Source organism: Sprattus sprattus, assembly GCF_963457725.1.
Source record: "Sprattus sprattus genome assembly, chromosome: 3".
NCBI classification, from domain to species: domain Eukaryota; kingdom Metazoa; phylum Chordata; class Actinopteri; order Clupeiformes; family Clupeidae; genus Sprattus; species Sprattus sprattus.
This window is the reverse complement of record NC_137922.1, coordinates 18,463,767-18,472,143: the sequence shown is the minus strand read 5'-3', so window position 1 is coordinate 18,472,143 and position 8,377 is coordinate 18,463,767.

Below are 8,377 nucleotides of genomic sequence, written 5' to 3'. Positions count from 1 at the left end.
TCAAAGGGCCTGCGTGGGCAGCCCTCAAAGTGGGCAACCCTCAAAGGGCCTACGTGGGCAGCCCTCAAAGGGCCCTGCGTGGGCAGCCCTCAAAGGGCCTGCGTGGGTAGCCCTCAAAGGGCCTGCGTGGGCAGCCCTCAAAGTGGGCAACCCTCAAAGGGCCTGCGTGGGCAGCCCTCAAAGGGCCCTGCGTGGGCAGCCCTCAAAGGGCCTGCTTGGGTAGCCCTCAAAGGGCCTGCGTTAGTAGCCCTCAAAGGGCCTGCGTGGGCAGCCCTCAAAGTGGGCAACCCTCAAAGGGCCTGCGTGGGCAACCCTCAAAGGGCCCTGCGTGGGCAGCCCTCAAAGGGCCTGCGTGGGTAGCCCTCAAAGGGCCTGCGTTAGTAGCCCTCAAAGGGCCTGCGTGGGCAGCCCTCAAAGTGGGCAACCCTCAAAGGGCCTGCGTGGGCAGCCCTCAAAGGGCCCTGCGTGGGCAGCCCTCAAAGGGCCTGCTTGGGTAGCCCTCAAAGGGCCTGCGTTAGTAGCCCTCAAAGGGCCTGCGTGGGCAGCCCTCAAAGTGGGCAACCCTCAAAGGGCCTGCGTGGGCAACCCTCAAAGGGCCTGCGTGGGTAGCCCTCAAAGGGCCTGCGTGGGTAGCCCTCAAAGGGCCTGCGTGGGCAGCCCTCAAAGTGGGCAACCCTCAAAGGGCCTGCGTGGGCAACCCTCAAAGGGCCTGCGTGGGCAGCCCTCAAAGGGCCCTGCGTGGGTAGCCCTCAAAGGGCCTGCGTGGGCAGCCCTCAAAGGGCCTGTGTGGGCAGCCCTCAAAGGGCCTGCGTGGGTAGCCCTCAAAGGGCCTGCGCGGGCAGCCCTCAAAGTGGGCAACCCTCAAAGGGCCTGCGTGGGCAACCCTCAAAGGGCCTGCGTGGGCAGCCCTCAAAGGGCCCTGCGTGGGCAGCCCTCAAAGGGCCTGCGTGGGCAGCCCTCAAAGGGCCCTTGTGCCAGCCCTAAGGGGGGCCATATGTGGCAGCCCGCAAAGGCCCAGCATGGGTTTTCTGGGCAGCTTAGACTTTGTTGGGCTATCCGGTGACAGCCCGCAGTGAACCCAAAGCTGCAGGCCCCGCTTGGGCAAGCCCACACCGGGCCTGTGTAGGACTGGTGTGGGCTGGCCCTAGCCCACAGTGCCCATACCGGGCCTGTGAAGGATTGGTGTGGGCTGGCCCTAGCCCACAGTGCCCACAGCCTGCCTGCATGGGGCCGGTGGAGGCTTGCTTGCTGGGATGTGTGTCCTCAAGAAAGGCACCGGGGAAGAGCAGAGAGGATTGATGGGAGATAAAGCCGGAGAGATAAAGAAGAGGGAGAATCAGAGGAAGAAGAGGATAGATAAAGATATATAGGCGGCTTTACAACGCCAGGTAAGTGATGTGAGTGAGATACAGAGAAAGAGCAAGAGAGTGAGTGAGAGAGAGAGCAAGAGAGAGAGAACAATAAAGTGAGAGAGAGAGAGAGAGCAAGAGAGTGAGAGAGAGAGAGAGAGAGCAAGAAAGTGAGAGAGAAAGAGGAAAGAGCAACAAAGAGAGAGAGCAACAAAGAGATGAAGGGGAAAAGGAAGAATAGATTGGCTGTTTTACATGGTAAGTGTGGCAAGAGGAAGAGAGCCGGAGAATGGGAAGGAGGTGGTCCTCTTTTACATGCACGAGGGGCTGCTTTCATCGGCAAAGTGACAGTGTGGCGCCAGGCTGCCTCCAGCTCCAGCGAGTGGGGCGGTTTCCTGGAGCTGGAGAGAGAGAGACACAGACAATGACTCCCCCCCCCCCCCCCCCCCCGCCTTACCAGAGGGGGCCTGGCCGTGACACGCATGGCAATTGGCCCAGGACCAACTGTCCGAGTTGTCTCCGATATTACACAGAAAGATCAGTCCCTCCCCCCAAAAAACATATTAATGTATGCTGATGATGGAGGATATGACCGTTTTCTAATGAGCAGAGCGGGTTAAGATGAATGGGCATGTTGAATTCTCCCCAGCATCTTAGCTGATGAGGTCCTAATGACATCGCCATATGAGCAAGCTGGAGTAATCTAAAGGAGAGCACCACACACGTATCAAACCAATCAGGTGGTCCTGTTTCAGCATTGCTGTGTTCTTCACATGGTGTGGTATGTATGTGTATGGTGTGCTTGCCAGTGTGGCACCGAGTCACATTTCCAAGAACAAGACAAAATCTGCTTTTGTTTGTTTCAAATACTTCCACGTCATACCGAAAACTGAATGGCATAAAACATTTAGTAAAATGCTCCTGAAAGCAGATTTATCTGTTATCATTTTTTTTACAAAATGAACTATTTACACACCTAAGTTTGAAGAATGGTGAAGGCATTTCATGTGAGCTGCTCTAAACCTGAAGCCAGAGATAGCCACCTCTAACAATGTACCTCTTGCCTTCAATGTGCTATGCAAATACACATGTACATGGATTAGTGTCTCTTAATGCTAAATGGTTAATTAAAATGCCAAAATCCCAAAGTAATAGCTGCTGATTACAGATCTCAGGAGAGACCAAACAAGATACATTGTTTTATACTGAAAATGTTAATCTAAATGTAAATCTCATTATAAATTGAGAGAAAATTGTGTGAACCATTAGTATTCCTATTGACTACTGCAAAACCGAAATTGTTGTCATATAAATGTATACGCTGTGTACACCATCCCATTCTCCTCCTAGCTATCCCCATTGTTGACATCCATTTACAAAGCACGTGGATTCGCCCATGGCAAACGCACCCCATTCTATATCACGAATGGGGCTTGATGAGATACTGAGTCTCTGCCCCTGAGGTATCTCAGCACACATTTTTTTCACTTGCTCCATTCCAACAGCCTGCACCTTTAGGTACCAACACATTACCTCCACAAAAATGAGATGTCCATTTATTAACCTCAACCAGAGGAGCACTTGATGATACACCAGACGCAGTATGGGTGGATACACAGCAGCCCAAGCTATTGGATCTTTCCTCACAACCCCCATCATCAACATCACACACAAATTCATACACACACTCACACACACACACACACACAAACACACACCACACACACACACACACATACACACACACACACACATACCCTCACCACCACCCCCCATAGGTCCATGTCAGGATGTGTAGTCATCCCATAACATTAAGCGTCCCAAACAAATCATCTAATCACTTTATATACCCACCCCATAACAATCTGTATTCAGTGTTGCTCTTGCTCGCCAGCAACTGTTGACTCAAGAGATGGGTGCTATCTGCCATTATTCATCAGCAGTGCTTTGTTTACTTCCAGAGGACTCGTCATTGAGGCGGCGCGCACGCCGACCAGCGGCTCTCGTCTCCTCGCCTGCGTGGGCCCGCTGCAGGAGCTGGGTAATTAGGAGTCGAGGCAACCCCCCAGGGGAGGTGTAATTTTATTGCGCACATTTCACAGAACAAAACAATGTAATAGAGGCACTGGGGGTGTGGGCACTAACGCTAGGACCCTGGGGGAGATGTGTACAAACACTGATAAATAATTGAGATATTTACCAAGAGCGATCTCAGAGCTCCGCTCTGCTGGGTTGGCTCGGGCTCGGAGGACTTGCCGCGTTCGGAGAGAGAGGAGATCCTCTCATCATTCTTCATTTTTTGCCATTCAATTCCTGAGTGGAGAGAGGGGTCGCGGCGAGTTCAAGCAGCCTCTAATGGGGATGGGCTTTTGGGCTAGGTTATGAAATGTCCCATCCTATAGTGATTCTCTCATTATGGCGAAGTCCTGCTGGAATGCACTACAGGTGTTGAAATGTGTGCTGCCCAAGGCTGAAATGAAGAAGAAGGAGACAGTTTTAAACTTGAATTCTCGATTCACCACTGGTCACACACATATCTCAGCTCACCTCTGAGAAACACAAAAAAAGCAGATAATGAGAGGGGATGGAGTATGAAGCACTTACCTGGACATCTTTGGATAGTATTTCATAATTGGCTTGGTATTCCCTCATGTCCAGTATTTGAGTTCCTTTAATACAGCAATCCAATTTGTTTAGTTGCTATTGGATTACAGAAGTTGAAACTCAAACGAAGACCCTTTCTCTCTCTCGCTCTCTCCCTCTCTCTCTGTCTCTCTTTCTCACTCTACCGCTCTCTCACAGCATAGCCCTTATGTCAAAATACGAGATCTGAGTTAATCTGAAACCCCAGACGTAATTTACAGTGCATTTTGCATTCTGGGACAACTCAAAGACAAACTGTGACCAATTGGTAGTAACATCCTGTTGTCCTGAGAGCAGCGTAGAGCGGGGGCACGTAGTAAATAAACCATGAGGCGTCTCTTGAGGGTCACCTTGTGGGGGAAGAACTGATGGTCAGGCGGGAAAGGGGTGCGCACAGCATAATGGTATGGGAGATGAGTGGGGCCAGGCTTTAGGGGTGTGACGTGGCCCCATGAAGACAGTGACTGATTGTCAGCGGGATGTGGCTCTACGTAATGCATTACTGAGACGTAATTGACTTTAGTGGCAGACGAGCGTCCCAAGGGCTTTGGATTCATCCCCCAAGGTCACGGTCCCACAGACGAGATGAAAGCATCGGGGTCCGCCGATGCGAATTGCGCTGCAAGCACGACCTTGCGATACAGTAGAAGTCATGGGGTGAACAATGAGCACTGTTTCCTTTTTTCTCTTGTAGCACAAAGGCGAAGAACAGCTGACGAGTGTGCGGTGCATACAAATAGACTTGACTCATGAAGAAATTAACAGCCAGACAGATTTGTTTATCATTTCGGTGCTGGGACGAGACAGTTATGAATGTCTTCTTCATCCACCTAAAAAGCCCCAGCATCGATCCAAATGAAATATGTAAATAAACAAGCTGGAAGGAATGTTTGTTCCTCACAACACAACTTATTCCACCAGAAACTCATGGTGCTGGTATAATCCTAAGTAAAACTAGTCATTTGTAACGCACCTATTACTATAAAATACATTTCATATCTAATTTCATGTTTTTAAATGTATTACTTATTTAAATAAACGTTTATTTTTATGGCCTTAACTAATTGCAACATGTCAAACAGACTCTCTTTTTAGGTGTATGATGAGAAGAGATATTACTATTTATTAGATCAAGATACAGTGAGCTGCTAATTGTAAACATTTACATTTGAAGTATTTAGGCCTTCTCCAATTTCAGGTTGTGCTCACTTGTTATCAGACTGCATCGTGTTTCTTTAAAGGATACTCACAGGGCTCTAGCTTTTGAAATGTTATGTTCAGTGCTTATTTTATATGACAAACAAAATTATACCTTATCTTCCGCATGACTGTGAGATGCCTTGTCACATCTTTGCTTTGGCAGTCTACATTATAAACAAGGCCAGAGTAATGTAGGTCTCCTCAAACTCTGCAAGCCCTTTGTACTCACTTTGCCCTTGTGTGGATGGTGTTGAAAGACCTGGAGGACAGACCAAGGCCCATTTCTAATCTCCACCCCTACCCTTACCCCTACCCCTTGGCCCTCGCCTTTTCAAACGGAGCCATAACGTAGGGGTAGTCGAAGGGGTTTAAACTCTAGCCCTACGAATTGGGATAGCCCTTCAACACTTACGTACGTCATCAGTACGCTGCGTCAGCTGTTACGTTACCGGAGAGCGACAGCTGTCACTCACCAGACATAAACAAACATGGTGCCTGCAGCTGTTATTAACACAATGCAACATTTCATCAAACAAGTTTTAAAACCATGAATTACAAAGAAAATACTTTCATTTGTGTGATGCTTTTCCTGCTGTTTCCGACATTTTTAAAGGGACTCGCGCGATGTTTCTTCTTTAATGATCACGGGTTCGGGAAATCGGTCTCACCCCTTCGTTTGAAGTGTGCCCTCGGAAAATCTCCGTTTGGAGGGGTGGAAAGCCCTTCCCCTTCCCTTTCCTTTCTGTCTTAACGTGAATTGGGACAGCCCTACCCCTCCACATGAACGCGCAAAACGGGGTGGAAGGGGAAAGGCGAAGGGCTAAGGGGTGAAATGGGATTCAGCCTAAGAGTGCTGCGCCAAACCAGGCTGTGAAAAGAACCAGCAGTGTGTTCTGTTTGTAGTACACTAAGATGAGCAAGATCAATACGTTTAGAGTTAATCATCAATACTGTCTTCGTTTTGGTGAGTTTCGGGCCTCACTTTCGGGGGAGTTCCTCCAACAATACATAATTTATTTTTGTATTACGGTGTGGAATAAATGGATACATTTCTGATAACTGTTCTCACTTACAGTGCCGTGTTTGTGTGTGTGGGCCTGGCCTGGCCTGCAACTGATAAATGTCTGAGCGAGCATAGGGTGGTACAGGGTACTGTCTCCTGAGAGAGAGGCAAGTTTTGCGATTTTGTGCCAAAGCCGACGGACTGTTGGGTAGAGCCAGATGGCGTGGAGGTTATCAGTTATCACTGGTGCTCATATGTGTGTGTCTAAAAGACCTATTTTAAGAATCCTTGCCCACAATGTAAGTCTTTTCTCCCATTGTGCAATAGATAGTCTCATATGGAGTTAGCGGTGAGTCAGTATTTTTAGCCATGTTTTGAACGTATGCACAGATTTATCTCTGGATATCTGGATACGTGCTAACGCAGAGGCACTGGGGTAATTTATTCATGGGAAAAAAAACTGGCGGAGTCTTGACAAAATAGAAGTTTCAGTAATTTGGATACTGGTCTCCCCTGAGCCTCCATCTGTATTGATATTTTTCAAAAAATTGGGCCGCTCAAGTAGATTGCTGGTGTTATTGATTTTAGGCTTGATTACATTTTTCGGTAGGTGTTGTAGGGAATTGTGTTTCACGACAAGAGTAGAGATTAGTATTTGAAAGCTGTTGTTGAAAGGCAAAGCCTTGTGTTTTCCATTTTGATATACAGTTTTGATATATGGAGTATCTTTTGTGGCTTTTCAGTTACCTTTTTGTGGAGGAGAAAAAAATCTGTTTACCTTGTAACAAAATCTGTGTTTTTCTCCCCATAGCTCACCTGCAATTTCTTATGTGTACTATAAACCCCATAATAAATCACCAATAGCGAAGCTTAAAAAAGAAAGCCTTACATAGCCAAGGTAAGCCATATTTGAATAATCATCTTAGCTGTAAATAAGAAATAGATGACTACTTCTTCTTACAGTCCATTTTTGTCATGTGCAATCAGGACTACCACATTAGCTCTTAATGTACTTGACAGCATATCAGCATTTTAACCATCTATCTATTTTACTGTGGATAACTTAACAATCTGAATACTCAATTATTCATACCAGTAGTCAGAGGCTATGATGGACGGTAATTATTCAACATAAAAGGCGTGTACTGTGTATTGCATTCAATATTTGTAAAGAGATAAAAGTTTTATAAATCACATTTGGCATGATGACAGCCCATAATGAGTGGGTGACATGCACGCTGAATGGGATCTGTGTAGAGCAATGTGTCTGAGTGTCACAAGGTCTTCTGAACTGACTTATGCTCACTGTTGTAGCAACATATTTTACTCGAGTTTCTGACAACCTGCAGCAGTTTTACAACCACAGTGTTTACTTTCCATGGGCAGTCTGCTGCTTCTCTGTCATCAACAATTCAAGCTAATAATTCTCTCAAGACATAATATAAATCACATAGAATCAAACATAAGCCTTACTCGGGTATAGGTGATCTTTCCTATGTATATTATGTATTTCACAGCTTTTTCTGATTAGGTTCTACTGCCTCATACATATGTAAAATGGAAGATTTCTCACAAGGACATCTGTGAGAGGCTGCTCCCTTATATAATACCTGCGGGTGAGCTAAGCCATCTCTGCTTCCCCAACCAGCAGGGCAACACCGGCAGGAGAGGCTCCCCTCGGATTTGGGATTGATGTCAGTTCGAGGCTGGTCCAGAATTTCAATGAACCCCCCATCTCTGACAGGTGGGATTTTCCATTACACTTCCATTACAGCAGTAAACACAGGACAGGCAGGCTGTAGCCCAGCCACCCGACAGCGTGTGGCAAAATGCCTTTCATTCACACCGACACTTACCTGCCTGCGTGGCACGTGCATCCGAACACATAAACCGATAGCACACGGACACACATACAAACACATATAGGTGCGCGCCCACACACACGGGCTCCTCTGTTGATGGATGTAAACGCAAGCGACGGGTGCATCCGAAACACTATCCCGCGTGCTCAAAGCTCCTGCTTGTCAGACAGGTCCTCTTTGTGCTCACGTCATTGCCATGTGTCATGCTGCCATGTCTTGTAACAAGCATGAGATTGGATTCATTAATAGAGGATTACAGCGCTAAAGAGTTTGTAAATGAACTCAAGTCTGGCCAACATTTCCAAATCATCTTCTGAGTA